Genomic DNA, 21,204 nt, shown 5'->3' with positions numbered 1-21,204 from the left:
TCCTCCTCTTTTCTCCTCTCTCTTCCTCTCTCCGCTTCTTCCCGCCCCCCTCCCCCTGCCAGCGGCTCCAGGCCTCTGCGCGCACCATCAGTGCGCGACCTTTCTACTCCTACCCCCCAATCCGGGCGCCGAGCCTAAGGACCCCCTGCGGGGAAACATCTGGTGCGGCCCTCTAGACGCTTGACGTCCTGAGGTTGGACAGCAGCGGTTCTCGGAGGGGCGCCCGGAGGACAGGACGTCCTGCACTCCCGGGGACAGGGATCAGAGATGGGGAGGAAGGGTCAGAAACAGATGATCAGCTGCACGGATAGATGGTCAGAGACAGAGATTTTAAATGTTTAGAGATGGAGACAGAGACGAGAGAGATGGACAGAAATGGAAAGAGCCAGAGAGATGGAAACAGATAAAGGGGAGAGTTCCACCTTCCTCCCTCCCTTCCTCCCTTCCTTCCTTCTTCCCTTCCTTCCTCCTCTCTTTCCCTCCTTTCTTTCCTCCTTCTGCAAATATTTAAGCATTCTCTTGGCCTCAGACATAGTGCTAGGTGCTAGATACACATTTGGAATGGCCCCTGTCTCTGAGGAACGTCCCCTCCGTCTCTCAGGAAAGAGAATTAATTACACGCTAAACTGTGATGGGGAGCTCCAGCGGCTATGGGGACACCTGACTTCAGCTCCTAAACTAGTAAAGATGGTCAGGGAAGGCTGCTTGGAAGAAGTGGCTTCTGAGCTGAGACCTGAATAGGACTGCTGGGTGGGTAGGGGGTGATGGGAGGGATGTTTTAGGCACAATCTAGGGAACAACATACACAAAGGTCCAAAGATGAAAGACAGCAAGATGCACTGGAGAAGGAAGTTCCCTCTCTCTGCAAAGGGTGGGGGCAGGGTGAGGACATGGGACTGGGGGTCAGCAGAGGAGGAGGTGGGACGGGGGTCAGCAGAGACCAGCCTGGGAGGGGAGGAGCTGGGACCGGGGGTCAGCAGGGATGGATTTGAGGAGCAAAGTCATGGGCTGAAAGGGTCGGCAACAAGCTGCCCGTGAGAGCCGTGGAGGTCGTGGTGGTGAGTCTGGTCTTTATCTAAGAACCCAAGAGCCTCTGCAGCTCGGGCCTCAGTGGGCTTCGGGCAAGTACAGGCTTGTCTGGCAGGCGTGCGCAGCTGACCTGCCAGAGTCCGTCTAGAAGGGGCCCCCTGGGAGGTACTTTGCCGTTCAGGAGGGAGCAGGGCCCATCGGCCTGACCCGGGGAGAGGCCCTGGCTGTTTGCAGGAAGATGACTCTGAGGTCAGTGGGGGAAGGGGGTTGCCTCCTGGCTCAGCCCCATTTGGCTCCTGTCCATGTCCTGTGGATAGCCAGAGAGCCAGGTTGGAGAGCCAAGAGCTGGGAGTGAAAACGGAAAAAGTTGCCTCACTAAAGCATGGTTTGCAAACTCGTGGCCTGTGGGCTGAATCCAGCCTGAATAGCATCTTGAAATTTGGGAAACTTCATGTAAAAATCTGACTTTCTGGTTTTCTTTTGAAAATTCCCCCAAATCTGGCAATACTGAGTGCCAGTTGCCACATGGCAACAATTAGCTGTAGCTGAATAGCAGCTGCCCCCTTTAGATGAGGCGTGTACTTTGGTTTGCCACAGTCCCCACCATTCTCTATTGCCTTGCATGTGACTCACTCAGCTCATTTGTATCACTTGCCCCATTTCAGGTTTAATCTTTTCCCAAAAGTCTTTGTGAGAGATTGGGGCTTAAACAACATAGCTTTGGGGCTCCTCTGGCAGAGGGCAGCTTTGACAGCACCTCTGAACAACCTGTGTAGATTTGGCATTCCAAGGGCGTTGGTGTCCAGTGAAGGTGCTTGGTGCCAATTTAGAGGCACAAGGGACTGGGAGAGCATAGACAGTATCTAGTGGTAGTGGACTTGTTGGTGAGCACATGCGATACACTTCGGGGTCCCTGTATCCCTTTAGCTCTCTCTGCCATGCTAACGTAGCAGGGTGACCCTGGGAGCCCCATGTTGATGTGGGAGAATCATAAAATGAGAGCAACCAGACCCACTGTAGACTTTGTAAATGAAAAACAGACTTTTCCATGGTAAACCACTGAGATCTGGGGAGACGGTCATTACTGCAGCATCTTTTAGGCATCCTAATACAGGTGTAAATGGTCGGCACAGTGGGTAGAATTGTGTCCCCCCAAAAGATACGTGCAAGTCCTAACCTCCAGTACCTGTAAATGTGTCCTCATTTGGAAATAGAGTCTTTGCCGATATAATCAAGATAAGATGGGGTCATAGTGGATCGGGCTGGGCCCTAACCCAGGGAATGGTGTCCTTATAAGAAGACGAAATTTGCACAGAGACACACGGTGAGAACTCCGTGCACCACGGAGGCAGAGATTGGAGACATACAGGGAAGGAACATCAAGGATTGTTGGGAGCTCCTAGAAGCTGGAAAAGGCAAGGAAGGGTTTTCCCTAGAGTCTTCGGAGAGAGCGTGGCCCTGCCGACACCTTGATTTTGGACTTTGAGCCTCCAGAACTGCGAAAGAATAAACTTCGGATATTTTAAACCACCCAGTTTGTGCTACTTTGTTAAGGCAGCTCTGGGAAATGAATACAGGCTACAATTAGGAGATGCCAGAATATGGCATAAATTTCTGTCATTCATTCATTCATTCAGGAAAACTTTAGTGAACACTGTTCCCTGTGCTGTGGCACAGCAGCATCGAGATGAAGTTTGCACTGACGAAGAAGGAAGACGATGAGGCGAGACCCCAAGCATACGAAGGCGGTGTGCTGGGGGAGGTAGTGGCCGTCTGTGGCTTATGCCTTCCAAGCCCCTGTCCTCCTGCCTGTGTAGCTGCCCCTTAATTCTCCTTTGGGGAGCCTCCTCTCCCCAACCCTTGGTCTATGAGGTTCAGTGGCTGTGACCTACCTTCTGGCTCCTGGGTCCATGTGACGCAAGCCTGGCTAAAAAGCAGATCTAGTGCTGCTGGCTAGGTGATGGTTCAGAGATGGGCTGGAGAGTCTGTTGGAGCCAATGAGAATTAATTCTGGGATTTTCGCTGGAGGCATTTGGGGCGCAGCCTACACTTTCAGCTCTAAATGAAGTTGGTGGAGTTGCCCTTAGGGACAGAGGCTTCCTGAGAGGAAGTTACAGTAAAGAGAGCAGAAGTGGTGACACTGAGCTCCTGCTGCCGTCAGCTGAGCTCCTGGATCCAGCCCTACCTGCAGCCGGAGTACCCTGAGCTTTTTAGCTTGTGAGCCAATACATCCCCTCCTCCCAACTTGGTGTTGTGTTTTGCTTACGCCCGTTTGGGTTGAGTTTCTGTCACTTGCAGCCTGAGCATCCTGACTCAGCTGAGAAACCAGGACCAGTCACGGCCTGCCTGAGGTCACGGCCCTCCCTCATTTTGTCTCTGCCTCTTGTCTCGGGGACACCTGAGAAGCACTCCTGGGGGCACACGAGTGTGCCAGCGCTAATAGTCCTAGAGGAGTGAGGCGGGACCTTCTCTGGGGGCAGGGAACCCAGGGACCTTCAGGTTTCCTGCTGGGACCCCAGCCCCGGGCCCACGCTTATGGATTCCAGGCTCAGAGGCTCAGCAGGCCCGGCTACCCTGTGCCTAAAACCCTTTACCAACTTCAACCCACTCTTGGAATAAAGCCCACTTGCTCGCCGCGGCCTGCAGAGCCCCGCAGAGCCCCGCGTGACCTGCCGTGACCTCTCCATAGCAGTGGGGAACCCAGCGGGGAGCAGATGGCTCTCCCGGATGAGGCTAATTCCGAGAGAGCTACTGACAAAGGGATTAAGTCCAAAGCCTGTGGGTGGGGTGTGGGGGGAGCCGGGGCGCAGGGGCTGAGGATTTTGTCCCCGGTGGGGTGGGAGGTGGAGGGCTGTGTGGAGGAGCGGACAGAACTCCTCACTCCCCCTGCGAATGTACTTCCCAGAGGACCTAACCAATACACCTGCTCCTTGGCCTGCAAAGCTTCCCGTCTGTTAGATTGCAGCTCAAATGCCACCTCCTCACTGAAGCCTTCTTTGATTGACCCCAAATGATCTGCCCCCTGTGTTATTTCCTTCCCGCAGATACAATCTTGTTACTTTAATTTCTTGTTTGTTTATTGACACTTGCCATTCCTCCAGAATGTCAGCTGTGGCCCAGTACCTAGAAGGGTTTAGCACATAGTAGGTACTCGATAATTTGTTGAATAAATAGTTGAATAAAATTAGTGATTCTCCCCTAGACGTGGGAAGATGGATGGGCAGGCTCAGTAGCCAGAGGTGGGGATGATAAGGTGGTCCCCAGAGTAGGAGGAAAGGCCAGAATGAGCACTGGAGGGCTCTGACCTGGGTTATCTAGGAGTCATTTTGAATGACTCAAAACTCTGGGGCTTCCTTTGTCTTATAAACGCACAGACTCCATCCTAGGTCTTCCCTTTCTGTCATGTGGAGGTCAGGTGAGAACTGACCACTTTAGACTTTGGAGGGTCTGAGGACAGAGCTGTTAATTTGTAATCAACAGCAGGAGAAACTTAGGGTAGACTTCAAGTGGGACTTCCCAACAGTGACACGAAGGAATGAGACTTTAAAGGCTCCATAAAGTAGGCTGAGACAACTGCCTGGACTAGTTGGGTGGACACAAGGACCTTCAGACAGCTTAAAGATCCTGGCTGGGCTGGGAAGGACAGGTGGGCCAATGGCTTCCTTCCTGGCCGCCCCCACCTTGCCTGTTGGCCCTCCATCCTGTCCCCACCACACCCTGTGGGGCCTCTGAGTCTCTGGTCCCTGCCTCCCCCAGCCTCCACCCCTGCCCACCTGCCCTCTCTCTCCCTGCTGGGCTCTTAGCCTTGGGTTTGCCCACATGGACGGCCTCTGGCTGGGCTGTGGTTTGTGCTTGTCAGCCCCCACTCTCGGTTCTTCTGTCCACAGCACTCTCCCTTCTCCTTGGGAAACCGCACCTCCTCGCTGTGGCCCAGGCCTGGGCCGTAGGAGCATGGAGCTCTCGGGCCCAGGAGCTTCCTGCCGGCTTCTGTCTGGGAGTGGGGGGGTGACACCGGCCGCAGAGTGAGGGGAAAGCAGAAGACACAGATTCGGGGACACTGTTTGGGACCCTGGATCCAGCCTTACCTGAAAGCAGTCTCGTCCTGGATTTCTCAGTTCCATGAGCCCTGTTCTAACAGGCCCTGTTCTAATCCGATGTGGGCAGCATTTCTGTTACTTGTCGCTGAAAGCGTGCTGGGTGGGACCTGTGATATCTGGGAAAGGCCCCACTGAGCTGCTTCGGGCGGCATTCCGAGTCCCCGGGGGACGAGGCTGCGCCAGTCAGCGTCTGTGGCGGCGTGTGTCTGTCTGTCTGCAGGCAGCGACCCCCCCTCCTCCGCTCCTGGGGGCCGAGCCCTCCTCGGGGCACCGCGAGGTGGGAGAGCTGTCAGAGCAGAGACGGGCCCGCGGGCCCCAGAGCAGCGGGAGGAGGCGCCACATCCCGGCCTGCGCGAGCCGCCGGGCAGCGCGGGCCCGGGGGGCGGATGGAAACCCAGCAGCGGGCTCCCTGCCCCGGGAGGCGTTCAGGCCGGCGGGGGCGCAGCAGGGAGGCTGCGGAGAGGACTCCCCCAGAGAAATGGGGTCTGCGGCAGGCGGGGTGGCGTGCGCCCGGGGCCCCGGGGGCCGGAGGACCTGTCCCCCGGCGGGCGTGTGCTGCTGGCCGGCTGGCCGCCCTCCGGGGATGGCCTGCGCGGAGCGCACGGCCTCTCTCGAGCCCACGCCTGGTTGGTGCAGGGCTATAAAGCCTCTGTCCCCGGGCCCCAGATGGACTCCTCTGCGGGGCGCCCCGGGTTTCCAGTTTCCCCCGAGTCCGGATGAGGCCTCTGTCGAGATGCACAGCAGCTGGACCGCAGCCCACCTCCTCCCCCTGCCCCGTCCGCGTCCTCCCCTCCCCTTGCGCGGGTGGTGGTCCCAACAGCAGCCCTTAACAGACCTCCCACTCCCTAATTCCCACCTCAGGCTGGGCGTCCCCGGCAATCCATCCTGCCAGCATCCCCCACAGAGCCGCGGGGTCCTCTGCGGTGAGGCGCTGTCCCCTGGGTGGGCTGGGGTTGGGGACCATGCTTTTCCGGAGGAGGGGGAGCATTTGGGCAGCCCATGCGTTTGTTGTGTTGTGTATGTTGTGTTGTAGGCTGGCCTCCCTGGAGAATGGGAGGCCACCCGCGGTCTGGGGAGAGGGAGGCCCAGACCAGGGGCACAGCCGGAGGTCACGGGGCTTGCCCGAGCTCTTGGGGCACTGATGGTGGACGGCAGACGAGAGGCGGGGGTCGCTGGGAAGGACGAGAAGAGGAAGCACGAGGTTGCTCACTCAAGACTCACCAGCGCGCGGATGGAGCCTGGAGATGGTCCGCGGACGCCGCTCTGCTAATGACGGTCACCCCTGGGAGAGCCTGAGCGCCACTGCGTGTCGGGCGCAGCGCTAACTCATTTTTTTTTTTTTTTTTGTGAGGAAGATGAGCCCTGAGCTAACATCCGTGCTAATCCTCCTCTTTTTGCTGAGGAAGACCGGCTCTGAGCTAACATCTGTTGCCAATCCTCCTCCTTTTTTCCCCCAAAGCCCCAGTAGATAGTTGTATGTCATAGTTGCACGTCCTTCTAGTCGCTGTATGTGGGACGCGGCCTCAGCATGGCCGGAGAAGCAGTGCGTCAGTGCGCACTCGGGATCTGAACCCGGGCCGCCAGTAGCGGAGTGCGCGCACCTAACCGCTAAGCCACCTGCCCCCCCCCCCCCCCCCCCCCCCCCCGCTAGCTCTTTTATGGACGGTGAATTTCCATTGTGTTCCTTTGAAGTAGGTGGTATTGTCAGGATCCCCGTTTTATAGTTGGGAAACTGAGGCACCGAGAGGCAGACCTGGTCAATGTCACGGACCCAGCCTCAGCACCAGGATGCCTCTCGGGGCTCCCTGACCCCTCAGCCCTTGCTCAACCACCACTCTACGCGACTGCCCTGGGGGGATGGGGAAACTGAGGCACAGAGGAGGATTTGCCCGGGCCACACAGTAAGGGGAAGAAAACCAGCACCTCCAGGGGCTCACGTTGAACCAGCCACTGTGGCCGGCACCTTCACACAGGTGGCTACTCAGTCGTCCCCATGAACCTGTGACTAGGCTCTGAGTATGATGGGAAAGGTGAGCCCAGAGAAGTGAAGTGGCTTGACCAAGGACACACAACATGTAAGTGTGGTGCTGAAACGTGAGTTGACTGAGTCTTTCCCCCGCAGCAGCTGCTGCCTCCCCTGCTGCTGGGCCCTCTGTCAGCCAGCTCCCCAGCCCCACTGTCTTCTGCCCCCTTCCAGCACCCCTGCAGACAAACACCCCCCTGCCCCTCGGCTGCCCTTGGCTCACTGGTTTCCCCTTTGCTCAGGAATGTTCTCTAGATGCCCCACCTTGGCTGATCCATGACTCCACCCGACTTTTAAAACCAGCTCAGATCTCACCTCCAGGGAGCCCTCCTTGATTCCGAGCCCTTGTTCTGCCACCGCGTTTGGGTACCAACCACAGCTTACTCACGGTGTGACCCCTGGTGACAACCTCGTGGAACCCCACTCCCCTTATTTGTCCAACACTCATAATAACCATCTCTCATGCTGGGGGAGAAGCTGTTAGTGTTTATCAAACACAACACAGCGCCTGGCATGCATGCACTACGCACTTAATAATTGGTTGATCTCTACCTTTATAATAATTGTGTTTCCTGCAGGGCTCACCAAGCAGGCCTGTGTGTGTGTGTGTGTGTGTGTGTGTGTGTGTGTGTATCTGTTCAAAGTCTTTATTGAGCACCTACTGAAGTGCAAAGCCTTTACACTAGGAGCGAGTACCAAGACCACTGGCGGATGGGGCTTTGATGGGGACAGGGGTTGGATGCCCATCACCCTGAAATAGAACTGGCCTCCCCTGGCTCAGGGCTCCTCTCTGGGGCTAGAACCCCCCTCGGCAGGGAAGGACGCGTAGCCCTCCGACCACTGATTCTGTAAGGCGAGGCTGTCCCGGCCCCACCTCACATCAGGGCAGCGGCTCCTCCTGCAGGCGGGCTGCGCCATCTGGTGGCCACTCTTGGTGACGCAGCCTTAGGGTTGGGAGCCGCCTGGGTCAGACCATTCTCTGGACTCGTGGCTTCATCTAGTGGCACTAAGGCGCAATTACACTCTATTGGCTTCAACCTCAGAATCACCGGAAGAGGTTCTTAAAACATACCAGGACTCCACCTTAGACCCCCTGAAGCAGAATTGGGCAGGGAAGATGCATCCCTAGAACCTGCATTTCAGACAAAATTCCCGGGTTCTTCTTAAGTCTGGGAAAGTTGACGTTTGAGAAGCACGACCTTAAAGGGACTTCTCCCGATGTATGTGTACCTGCTCCCCACCTGTGCGGTAATAAAACCGTCACCACTTCACATCTGGGATTCTCGTTTCCAATGAGAGGGGAGGAAATTGAGGTCCAGGGAGTGGCAGTCACGCACCCACGAGCACACAGCGAGCCAGCAGGCACCTTCCCTCCTAGCTCTGGGGCAGGTGCGAGAGCAGGAAGGGGGCTCGTGTGCCGTGAGGAGACCCGTGCCTGCACTTTACGCATCAAGGGCTGTGCAAAGGTGAGATGGGGTCACTGGGGGACCTCCTGGCCTCTGGTCGTGTGATACTGCCCTTCATTTGTCTGTCTGTCTGATTATTGCTCTAACTCTCTTGCCTGCCTGTCCTTCTCGTGGTTGGGGTGAGGGTGGGGTGGGGTGCTGACCTGTCAATCAGAGAGAAGGCCCTGTTCTAAGCACTTTATGTGTATTAGTTCCTCTGAGCCTAAATCAAGCCCCTGAAAATGTATTCTTAAGATGATTATCCCTTTACACATGAGGAAACTGAGGCACGGTTAGTGAGCGTTGACCCAGGCGATCTGCTCCAGGCCCTCTCCCAGCCCGCTGCCACCCCATGCTCCAGAGTAGGCAAAGTTTGGCTTCTGTCTCCTTGACGACGTCACAGCCTCCCTCGCTGTCTGGGTCTCTTTGCTCCAATTCGTTGATTGTGCTGGTAAATGTTTATTAAGCCCTGTACCGGGCCCTGGATATACAGCAGTGATTCACTACAGTCAGTGCTCTCAGGGGCCCTGTACCCCATTGAGGGGAGATAGGCCATATAAAGCAGACAAATTAATAAATGAGGTAATTTTAGATGGTTGGAAGACCTGTGAAGGGTGAGATCAAGATGATCAGGGGGAAGCTTGAGAACGGATGTCAGGGAGGGCCTTTCAGAGGAGCTGATGTTAGACCTGAGGCCTGAAGGTGGAAAAGGAACCAGAGATGTGCAGAACCAGGGAAGAGTGTTCCAGGTAGAGGGAATGGCAGGTGCAAAGGCCCTGTGGTAGGAGCAAGCTTATTGTATTTGAGGAACGAAGAGAAGGCCGCTGGCTGGAGCAGAGTTGGTGAAGGGCACAATGCACATTCGTGGGCTTGGTCACCAAGCATCAGTGACCCCTCCTTTGGGGAGGTTCCCTCCTTCCCACTGAGAAAAGTGTTGCTGGGAAGGCAGAACAGGATACCTGCCTTCCCTCTTCAGGAACCAAGTGGGTCCTTGGAGCCTTCTTGGGCCAGGCTCTTCCTCTGAATGAGTGGGCTTGTGATCTGGGCTCAGCCGATGGGATGCTCACGGAATCTTGAATGACATGAGTAAAAACAGAACTCTGGGAGCCCAAGCACGGCAGCTGTGGGGCCCCAGGGGCCTGGTTCTCACCTTGGCACCTGCCCCAGTTGTGTAGCTTTTTCCTGCACCCCTCTTATCACTCCAACGAACCCCCATTTGCTTAAGATGGCTAGAATTTGTTTCTGTTGATTACATGCAAATAACCCTAATGACGCAGTGTGGGAATAAAGAAAGATGAAGCTGGGGTGTCAGCGGGGCCAGATCATGCTGGTTGGCCGGGCTAAGGGGTTGGATTTTGTTCTGTGGACAATGGGACCCCTGTGGATTCTCCTGGCCCTGCCCTTCTGAGATCCTACAATTGTGCGTAGGTGGCTTCCAACCTGCAGGGATGACCTTATTCCGTGAGCCCCGTCAGAATGGCTCCCTTTCCACCCAAGCCAGGCCCCTGACCCCCTCCACTCCACAGCTAGCCAGCAGTCCCTCAGCAGGCGCCCAGGCAGAGCAGGAAGCCAGTGGCGTCGAGCTGGAGATGATTAGTCTGTTTCCTGCACATTCCCCGTGAGGTCTCAGACAAATGCCTCTAAGACTTGAACCCCACCACACACTCCAGCAAAAGAAGAGTAAGGTGAGAGGAAGGAGGAATGGGCAATCAGAACATCCTACGTATTGTGGGACCCAGGGCGAGCGGGAGGGGCTAGGGAGCCCGAGGGTCAGCGGGTCCCCCTTGAATTCCGAAGCATCGGGAACCAGTCACAGGATCAAACAGCAGCTGGTGACCCCAATCCTTCCGCCCCAGCAACAAGCCGTGGCTATTGTTTTTCTAGGAATCCAAGCAATCCCCTTTCCTGTAAGCGCCAGCCCATCCTGCCCCCAGGTCAGTGGGGACAAGGCTCCCTGTACCTCAGCTTCCCCTCCCGCTTTCCACTCAGACAGGAAAATCATCAGAGCTTGACTGACAGCCCTCTCAGCCGCAGCCCAGAGACCCACAAACTCCCGTCTCAGGCTGGAGTCTCCTGGAGCCTCGACTGTGATGTCCAGTCTCCAGCTCTGGGATGTTCTCCGTGTCCCGTGCCCACTCTTGTCAGGTTCAACCAGTCCTTGCCTTCCCCTCGGGGGACCAGCACTGAGGGTTGCCACTGGCCACTCCTTCACACGGTGGAGGCTCATTGGGATAAAGTGCCCCCGTCGCAGAATCCGAGAGGGACTTATGGGGGAATTGCAGGCGGGCAGCTGGGAGGGATTTATGGAGGCCTGGGAAAGGGGTGGGGGGTTTCCAGAGTGCACCTGTGGGCAGTGCCATGGCCCCCTTAAGGAATATTCACCAGGCACATCACCCCGAGTTGTGCAAAGTTAGAGTGAGGGAAGTTGGCCTCCTTTCTAAGCCTCTAGGTTCCCCTTGATTCAGATTCCCAGAGGACCCTGCCCCGGGACCTGTCACTGGCCCTGTGTGTGTGTGTGTGTGTGTGGAGGGGGTGATGGGGAGGGGGAGGGGGACGGGGAGTTCCAACAGCTTCCTTCAGAGGCACCACCTTCCTCCTTGGCTCCCACCACACAGCCATGGCCACCCATGTGGGTTGCAGGTGAGCACCCCTCCCTGCCCATGGAGGAGACTGTGGCCTGCTGGGGATGACTGACAGGTGCCCAGAGACCCCCCAGGGCAAGGCAGAAGCTGATGAGCGGGACTTCCAGAGCTTCAAGTGGCTCAGGAGGATCCTCTGTAAGGGCAGGGGATCAGGGAGGACTTCCCAGAGGAGGCATCACTGGAGCAGAACCTCGAGGGCCGAGGAGGAGGAAGAACATTCCAAGCTGGAACACAAGGGTGGGGAAGTTCTGATGTGTGTCATGTTTAACCTTGAACCAGGGGTCCTGCCTGAGGGCTTGAGGGGAGATTACATCCAGCTAAGACAAGCCCCCGACATGCTGCGTTGGCCTGTGTCTGCTGGAGAGGCCGTTTGTAATTCAGGCAGCAACAAAGCCTCTGTGGCAGAGGAAGATCCAGCCGTGGGATCCACGCTGCCTCCTGAACCCCAAATGTGGGCCCTGGAGTGAGAACTCAGCCTGCAGGTGCCCCAGAGCCGGAGGACCGCATGCAGCCTACCGAGTGCTCTGTGGGTCCAGAGTGCTCAAACCATGTTGGATCTAAAAAGGGAGAGATTCCAGATGAAAATGCCCAGGGCCCCGAGCTCTTGGGTGTCACAGCCCCAGACAAGTGGAGTCAGGGGTCAGGCTGAGGGACAGACGGGTCCTGCTGAGTGCAGGTACGGCAGGCGGGAGCTGGGTGAAGGCTGGGCGCTGCTTGAGTGGGGGATACTGAGGCCACAGTGGACTCCACGGTTGATGGCAGTGTCTGGAATGTTCTTAGGCCTCCCCTCCTCCGCCCCATCCCAGCAACTTAGAACTGAACACTCTGATGCTTGTTGAACCGGAGATGCCGTTTGAGTCTCTGATCCCTCCAGTTTTCTGCGGGGTGGCGGTGTGTGAAACATCAGCATAGATTTGTTTTTTAAAGCGTGAATTAGTTACTGTATCAGTTAGCTATCGTTGCCTAACAAATGACTCCAAAGCTTCGTGGCTTAGAACAACAAACATTTCTTATTTTTCATTAGTCCACAGGCTGCTGGCTGGTTCTGCTGCTCTGGTGGGGCTCTCTCATTTTCCTGCAGAGCTGGTGGCTCAGCCGGAGGTGGATTGGGCTAGGCGGGCCAGGCTGGCGTGACGTGACTCCACTCCACGTGGTCTCTGGTCCTCCAGCAGGCTGGCCCAGCTTGTCCTCGCGGTGGAGACAGCCTTCCAAGGGGGACAGCAAACCACTTGAGGCCCAGGTCAGGACAGGCACACTTACTGTGTCACATTCGATGAGTCAAAGCAGATTCAATGGGTGGGGAACAGACTCCAACACAAGACGGGGGCAGTCCAGAGTCCCACTGGAAAGGGCCTGGAGAGATAAGGACATGGGGCTGTTTTTTGCAATCAATCTACCAAGTTTCTAGCTTCTCTTAAGTTGGGAGGTCTGGATTCTCACTGTCCACGGTGGACTGGCTACCCCCTTAGACAGGCTGGGCTTTCTCTGGCTTATGCAACCTCTCCAGGCCTGTGTGACCCACCTGGCCCCACGTGAGTTGGTGGCCTCTTCCGTCAATACCACCATCTCATGCTCATTAACCATCTACGGCTCCCCACTGTCTACAGGAGAAAGTCTAAGCCCCTTGGCTTGGCATTGAAGGCTCTTTATCATGACTATTCCAGGCTCATCTCCTGCCTCTGCCTCCGTGTCCCTCTCCCCTGCTCCCCTTCACACCCTAAACCCTCATCCCACATTTGCAAACACAAGACGCTTCGTTTGTGCCCTTCAGAATCTGTCTGCTTCACAGGCTGTTCCTTCTGCTGGGGATGATGTCCCCCTGCCTGGAGAAACATGCTCGTCCTCAGGGCCCGGCTCAGCGTCATGTCTACAGGGCCTTGCTTGATCCTTTTGGGCCTCTTCTATGCCACCCTCCCCATCCTGATGCAGCACAATTAATTCCTCCTTCCTTCCTCCGTCTTTGAGAGTGCCATAAGCACAGCCCTCTCACCCCACTTAATGCCCCCGTGGACACGCCCGCTTCCTACCACGCTGTTTCTCTCCAGGGAGGCTGTGAGTCCCATATGGGCGAGGAATGGAGAGGCCATGTGGCAACATACTCCTCGGGGCCAGACAGACCTCCATTCAGGTACTGTCTCCACCACTCATGAACTCAGTTACCTCGAGCAAGTTGCTTGATGATCTTTCTGAGCCTCAGTTTCCCCACCTGTAAAATAAATTCACAATATATCTTTCTCAAGGGGTTGTTCTGAGAGGCTTAACTGAGATAACACAGAGAATATACTTAGTACAGGAACTGGGACGTAGCAGATGCTTAGTAAATATTTGTTTCATGAATAAATTTAGCCCAGTCCCAGGTCCTCTGCATCCTCTGCACCTCCCATCCCACCCCTCCCACCAAAATCCACGAGACCCTCTCCATTTCCTTCCCCACAACACTATTTCTATTCTCTGATCCATGTCAACTTCTTAATCACTTTGCTAGGATGGGAGGGAGGAACGCAAAATATGTCCACAAAATACTTGAAATTATTGCTATTCAGGGATCAGGAGACAAAGATTAGTTGCCTGTCTCTGTCTCACAAACAAATTAACGGAGTGGCAGCTTTTGGTGCAAAATACGATTCTTGTCCAAAGGATTAGGCATCTTAAATCCAGCTAGAATATGCTGTGATCGTGTGTATTTTTTTTTTAAGCAAAGCTGCAATAATCATACATTTACAACTAATAAATTGGGTCCTTTAATTCCTCTGCAATAAGCCTTTGAAATATAATCTGTCATTTCAGACCTAGAGAACATGACTTTTCATAATTATAATTCTCCAGCATCCATTACTATTTATAATTAAATTCACTTTTAAGAAATCCGAAGTGTTTTTTTTTTTGTGTGGATTATCTGTTCATATGATGTCATGATGGTAAAATTAATGTACAATCTGTTGAATAAATTTGGCAGGTTCTTATACAAGAAACACACACTACTATTGATCAAAAGCTGGAAAGACCGACAAGACGACCAATATATACACTATTTCTTAGCAACAAGCTCAAACAAAAGCAGAATAAACCTGAGCGTGTCTCTCCAATCTCTGCCTCCCCGAAGGGCGGCCAGCTCCAGGAAAGAAGAATGTTGGAAATAGTTGAAAAAACACAAATGTTAAATTACGGCCAAATTATCTGCTGGAGAAGAGGCAGACCCATAAATTTTGAAAAGCAATCGGATGAAGGCGCCAGGCTGGATGATCAGAAAACGGGAACTAAGAGACCCCCGAAGCAGAAAATACAAGCAGGAGATGTATACAGACCCACAGCCTCAGACCCAAAGGAAAAGATAAGCAGATAAAGAAAATGGGAGCCTTGACCTCAGAGAAACGGACACAGAGAGAGCAGGTTTCGTGGTCTACAGTACCATCCTGGGCTTTAATAAAGCATACGCTAGAAGCATCTTGCAGTTTTGCATCTCTGGACATAAATGAGCTGAGGTTTTGTCACCCAGCCTGAGGTCAAGGCTGCAGGCACCATGAATGGGCCTGTTCCCTCCTCCTGCCTCAAGAGAAGTCAACGCTTCCTCAGCGATGGGATTTCGAGAATGACGGGGAATTTTCTCCCCATCAGTGGAAATGTCCTCCCAGGCTTAGTCCTCTGCCTGAGGCCCAGGAGGTGCCTGCTAAAGTGATCATTTGTCCTGAGGGGGCAACTTGAATGAATCAGATATTTAGCATGAACCCGGCTACCTTTTGACAGAGGTGTGAGAGAAAGGGCGTCTCTTCACGCGGGTCAGGGAGTTTGAGCAGGAGGCCTGGGTGAATTGTCGCAGGAGAAGCTTCCGGCAACCACAGGGAGGGGCATGTGTGTGTGCGTCAGGGTGTGTGTGTGTGTCTCTGTGTGTCTGCATGTGTGAGTGTGTCCACGTGTCTGTGTCGGTGTGTGAGTGTGTATCTGTCTGCACATCTGTTTGTGCATGAATACGTGTCTGTATGTGTGTATCTGCGTCTCTGTACACGTGTCTACATATACATGTGTCTATCTGTGTTAGCATGTATGTAAGCATGTAAGTATGTAATCATGCGTTTGTGTGCATGTGCATCTGTCCATGGGGATGCCTGGAGTCTGAGCGTGTGTGCGCATGTGTCTGTGTGTCTGTCAGTACGTGGATGTGGATGTGTATGTCTGGCATCTGAGTGTGTGTGTATGTCCATGTATGAAGATAGTGAGAGGGAGAAGAGAGGAACAGTCCTCAGGCAAGTCCCTTCTCTTCTCTGGTCCCTACTTCCCCACCAGCAAAATGATTTTTTGCTCAGTGCGTCAGTTCATCTGCAAATGTGGCACCTACTATGTGCAGTCTCTGCTGGATGAGGATATAGAAGTGACAGGTCAAGTTCCCTGCTCTCACAAGGTTTCATTGGCATCAGGTGGGGGATAATTTGGGCTGGCATCTTCCCAGGGCCCTTACATCAACAACAGGGAAGGCCACCACCTATAGAGCCAGGCCTGCCTTGCACATGTCATTAAAAGACTCCCACACCCTCCACCACCGACCACGCACAAGAACAGGGGGGAGTGCCGGGGGACATAGGAGGAAGTGCCCCTCTTAGCAAGAGCTCTTCCAGACAGTCACTTCTCTCTGAGGAGGTGATGGATGCCACTTTCCTAGGTTCTCCTTCAGCTAAAAGCATAAAATGCAACAATTTCAGTAATTATGGAGGCATTGCTTGTGGTTATGGTCCAGGCAGGGCACAGGGACGAAGTCATGGCAGAGTCAGACAGGGGAGCCTGCTAAGAGCAGCTCACCAGACAGAGGTGATGTCAACACAAAGGTTAGCATTGGCCTGGGGCCTAAAACGAGGTTAAGAACCAGACCAGACGTGGTCACTATGACAACCTAAAGTCTCATCCAAGATTCTTCAGCTTGTGCTATGGGAAAAGAGAAGCCTAAGGGGAAGGCATTAGCCCAAGGTCACATGCAACTTAGAAGCCAGGATAGGTCTAAAGTTCTTCACTTTTGACCCCTAGTCTGTGCTTAAAACACAAACACACTATTATTTAAAAACTATATCTGGCTGCCTTCCTCTGTAAAGTCAAGATAGGACCAGAATGAGGCTGGAGATAAGATTGGACTTGGGGTTAGACTCATTCCTATTTCTATCACATTCTCTTGCACCTGGAGGCATTAATGAATATTCAATGGATGGATGGAGGCACAGATGGATGGATAGATGGATGGATGAATGGATGGATGGATGAATGGATGGATGGATGGATAGATGGATACTGAAATTAAGGAAAGAACAAGGCTGAGGCCTAACAGTCCCCTCTCAAGACTGAAGGCCAGAGTTCGTCCACACACATTTTATTTTGGTCATTGAGTTGACCCACACAAGGGTTATAAATATTTAATGAGTACCAATACAAAAACAGGAGATTTCACATTTGAAAAAAATGCATATTTATAGGATTTCTTGGGAAAAAAAATCAGAAGACATGGTGACACCAGGCTTACATTCCCACATGTAAACAATCTTGAAGCTGAGTAGCTACTGCCCCTTTTGAGGGGGGAATGATTTCTAGTTCACCACAACCCCCACCATTCCCTGCTACCCTGCACCTGCCCCACATCCTCAGTTACATCAGTTGTCTAGCCCCACAGGTATCTGCATTTTCAATTGCTGAGTTAAAAAAATTCCTGTGTCCCTCAATTCACTGATGCTGCACCCAGCCAGTCTGCGGCTGGAGTTTTCTCCTCTTACTTCCCCCAACCCTTCCACCTCACCCTTCATTCTGCAGTTCTGGGCTGTGCACCCAGGTGATGCTAATCCATGCCTTCTAACTCAGGCAGCTCCGTTTACAGAGATGCCTCAAGCAGGCATCTGCAGTCCACGTCCCTCCAGTCTCCCATGGGGTTGGCAGAGGGTCTGCAGAAGGGCTCCCCCAGGACAGAGAAGAAGGATGGGTCGAGCGCGTGCACTGAGTGGACAAGCAGGCAGACTAGAGGGAAGGAGCAGCCAGCCAGCTGGAAGTAAACAGGGAATGATCCCTGGAAATGTCCCTTATGCACTTTTGTATTTCATTGACATTTTAATTAAGACTGAAGCACTCTTTGGGGAGCTCTGCTCTGGAGCTGAAATCACTATAATATGCTGCCCTAGCATAAAGCTAGAGATGAATGGAGGCCTGGGGTTCTCATATGCTTCATGGTACTTAGTAATTCTATTTCACAATGTATTATGTTAAGACGGTTTATGAGTTTCTATTGGCTAAGTGCAGCCATATCAAATTATAATTTTGCTCAGTAGATTTTGCTCTAAGAAGATTAAAGGGCACCCAGGCCTTCCCGTGGTGGGAAGGAGATCCCAGGATCACTTCAAGCTCAAGGCAGGCCCCGAGAGTTAAAATTTTTATAGTTAAGGGTGAGGTGGGCACCAGCGGAGGGGGCAGTTGTGTAGTCGGGGCTGTAGAGTCACAACCTTAACTTAACAGCATGTTCCAGAAGCTGTCCTAGCTGGGGGCGAGTCTGTGTGGACCAGGAATTGCATCTCACATGAGAACCTCCTCAACCCTCACCTTACTAGATTTTGTCTCCAGAGCTAGGCGCTTTCATGTCTTGGTTTGGTATTCAACTTTTTCCTCTTCATGGTTGAAACCTGAATGCAAGCCGAGATTCACAATGCGAAGTATTCCCACCATGCTTTTATTCACTGCATCAGTTTGATGTAGCTCTCCAGTTGGGGTGAGCTTACAGGTCTGGTTCCTTATCAAAATCGTTTCATCGATGTCACCTAAATTGTGTGCAGAATAGCTCCCACAAGCATTGTGAGTGCTATTATCAATCCAAAATAATTATATAGCCTCCAAACAATGCAATCAATGGAAAATGCTGAAATAGCAGCTGCCACCAAGCTTTGGGAATTTCAAATCAGTGGGGGGAAAGATGGCTTATTTCATAAATGTCACTCTTTGGAATAACTGGGTACTCATCTGGAAAAAATATGAAGTTTCATCCCTATCTCAAAACTTATAACAAAATAAATTCCAGATGAGTCCATGTTTTTATACACGTGGCAAAACGTAAACGATCTGGAAGAAAATATGGGGAAATTTTAAAATAACCTTAACTGAGTAAGAGTTTTCAAAATATGACTGAAACACCAGCGGGCATAAAAGAAAACATTGATCAATTTGCCTACAAAGAAATATTTTTAAGTCTGCATAACAAAATAATAAACATTAAAAGAAACTTAAACATGGAAAAATATTTGCAGCTTTCATATCATACAAAGATGAATTTACTGAATATATGAAGAGTTCCTATAAATGAATAAGAAAAAGTCAAACAACTGAACAGGAAACTGTTCTAAGACTATGAACAGGCAATTCAAGAAAAATGAAATACTGTGTTTCATTGATCAGAGTGGCAAATATCACAGGATTTGATAACATTGTTTAGGGGAGGTTCTCGAGAAATAAGTAGTTTCATTGATACACACTTCACCTTCTCTGGATGGGCTTATGAGAGCTAAAGTCATTGTCTCTAAGGGGAGAAACTGAGTGGCTGGTGATGTATGTGAGAGACTTTTCATAACTTAAAATTTTTTACCATCTGTATGTACTAACCACTAAAACAGAAGATCTATAACTACATCTACATCTGCATCCACATCCACATCCACATCCACGTCCACGTCCACGTCCACGTCCACGTCCACATCCACGTCTACAACATCCACGTCTACATCCACATCCACATCCATGTCTACATCCACATCCACATCCACGTCTACATCCACATCCATGTCCACGTCCACATCCACGTCCACGTCCACGTCCACATCCACGTCTACATCCACATCTACATCCACGTCCACGTCCACGTCTACATCCACATTTACATCCACATCCACATCCACATCCACGTCTACATCCACATCCACATCCACGTCTACATCCACATCCACATCCGCGTCCACATCCATGTCCACATCCACATCCACATCCACGTCTACATCCACATCCACATCCACATCCAAATCCACATCCACATCTACATCCACATCCACGTCCACGTCCACGTCCACATCCACATCCACATCCACGTCTGCATCCACATCCATGTCCACATCCACATCCACATCCACATCCGCATCCACGTCCATGTCCACATCCACAACTACATCTACATCTACATCCCGCTGGCTTGATGCTTGAACCCATTTTTCCATCAGTGATTGCCATGATAGGCTCTAGCTCAAGAGCAAACATTTTGGAACCTATTATACTTCAATCAGAAGGACTTTTCTCCCTTCTCCTTCCTCCCCTGCCCTCCAAACCCCTCACAACTTCATGCCTAAGAGAATAACTCCTAGTAGGAGCTCAGTAAGTGTTGTTGAATGAACAAATGTACAGGAGTCTGGCTGAAGGTGGACCAGGAGGAACCACTTTCTCCCCACTTTTTTCAAGGGTAGGACCACGACACCGTGTCTTCTCTGTTTCAAAACTAAAAAAATTGGGTGGAGTCTAATGACAGGCCACCTGGGCCAGACGGTGGCCAGCGGAAATGGTTGGGTCTAGCTGTACAACTTTTGGCAAGTTGTTTAAACTCTTTAAGTCTTTGTTTGCCGGTCAGTAAAATGGACTTAATACTATCTACCTCCTAGGGGGATCAATAAATGCTAACTGAACTGAATAGAGTTCTTATTAGCAAAGGGAAGGGAAACACCTTGGTCACAATTGAGATAAATAAAGACGGGAGGCAGGAGAAAGGGTCAGTGTGGTGGCGCCAGGGTGGGTGACGGAAGAAAGGCAGAGAGTAGAAATATTGATGCACGTAGGGAGTGGGGTGTATCTTATACTCGGCTTAGGTCCGGGGAGTTTCTCATGCTTTTATGGGTATCGTAAGGCCCTGTGAGTGTTTGTGACTTCGTAGGCTTTTAGATCCATTGTTTTGTTTGTATCTCCATCTCTGTATTTCTAGTAGTATGAGCGTGTATGGATGTGTGCGGGTGTCTCACGCATACACGTGTATTTAGTAGAAAAACTTCTGAACTAGGACTCAGGTTCTATCTAAATTCCCCTATGGAGTACCTGAAAAACCTTAGAGAAATGTTTCTTTGGGGAGAAGGGTCTCAGTTATTTATTTGTAAATAGAGATAATTTCCCCCTGATTTCACTCCCAGAGTTGTCTTTGGTTTTGTTTTTTAAGAATTAAGTGAGGTGATGGATGAGAAAGTGCAAAGAACTATGCACATTCAGACTTAGGATTTTCACGCCTTTCGATGAATTCAGGCCTTGGCTTCTGTCAAAAATGCCAACTCTCTGGTCCTTCTACTCGCCTGTTCATGCTCCCTCTCTCTTAATCATTTGTACCTCAGGGCAAATGAAGAGATTTGGGCAAGGAAAGTGTGGGTGAGAATGAATAATAGTACTAGAAATAATAATAACAATACAACAATAATAATAATAGTGATATGTATTGAGTGCTAACTGTGCCAGTCTCAGCAGAGGCCTGCCCTGAGGTGTGGGAGATACAAGAGAATAAGGAAAGATAAATTGTGGCTACTTCAGAATAAACTTGCCGACAGAGGGCTCTGACTCTCCTTCATGATGTGTGCGTGTGTGTGCACGAGTGTGTGCGTGCGTGCGTGTGTGTGTGTGTTTGTTAGAGCATTGGCTCTTCTCATCTTTTCCCCCTTCAGCACGGTCTGAGAGGTGAGGATGCCTGGGAAGTGGGGAGCAGACCCCGTTGAGAAGCCTAGGGTGGTGGGGGTCCTGGGTATTCAGTCCCACCCCCCACTTCTCCTGGGAGCCCTTGGGGTGTGGTAATGGGATTCCTAAACTGTGAGACAGCGGAGTCAGAGTCTTGGCTTTATTGGGGCCTTGCTGTGTGATGCTGGCCAGGTCTCACCACCTCACTTCGTTCCCCCATCCTTTCTGCTTAAAAGAGTCGGTTCAGCTAGGTCACCATCGTAACAGAC

This window comes from Diceros bicornis, chromosome 32 (assembly GCF_020826845.1).
Source record: "Diceros bicornis minor isolate mBicDic1 chromosome 32, mDicBic1.mat.cur, whole genome shotgun sequence".
Lineage (NCBI taxonomy): Eukaryota > Metazoa > Chordata > Mammalia > Perissodactyla > Rhinocerotidae > Diceros > Diceros bicornis.
The sequence above is the reverse complement of the archived record's forward strand: the minus strand, read 5'-3'. Positions refer to the sequence as shown.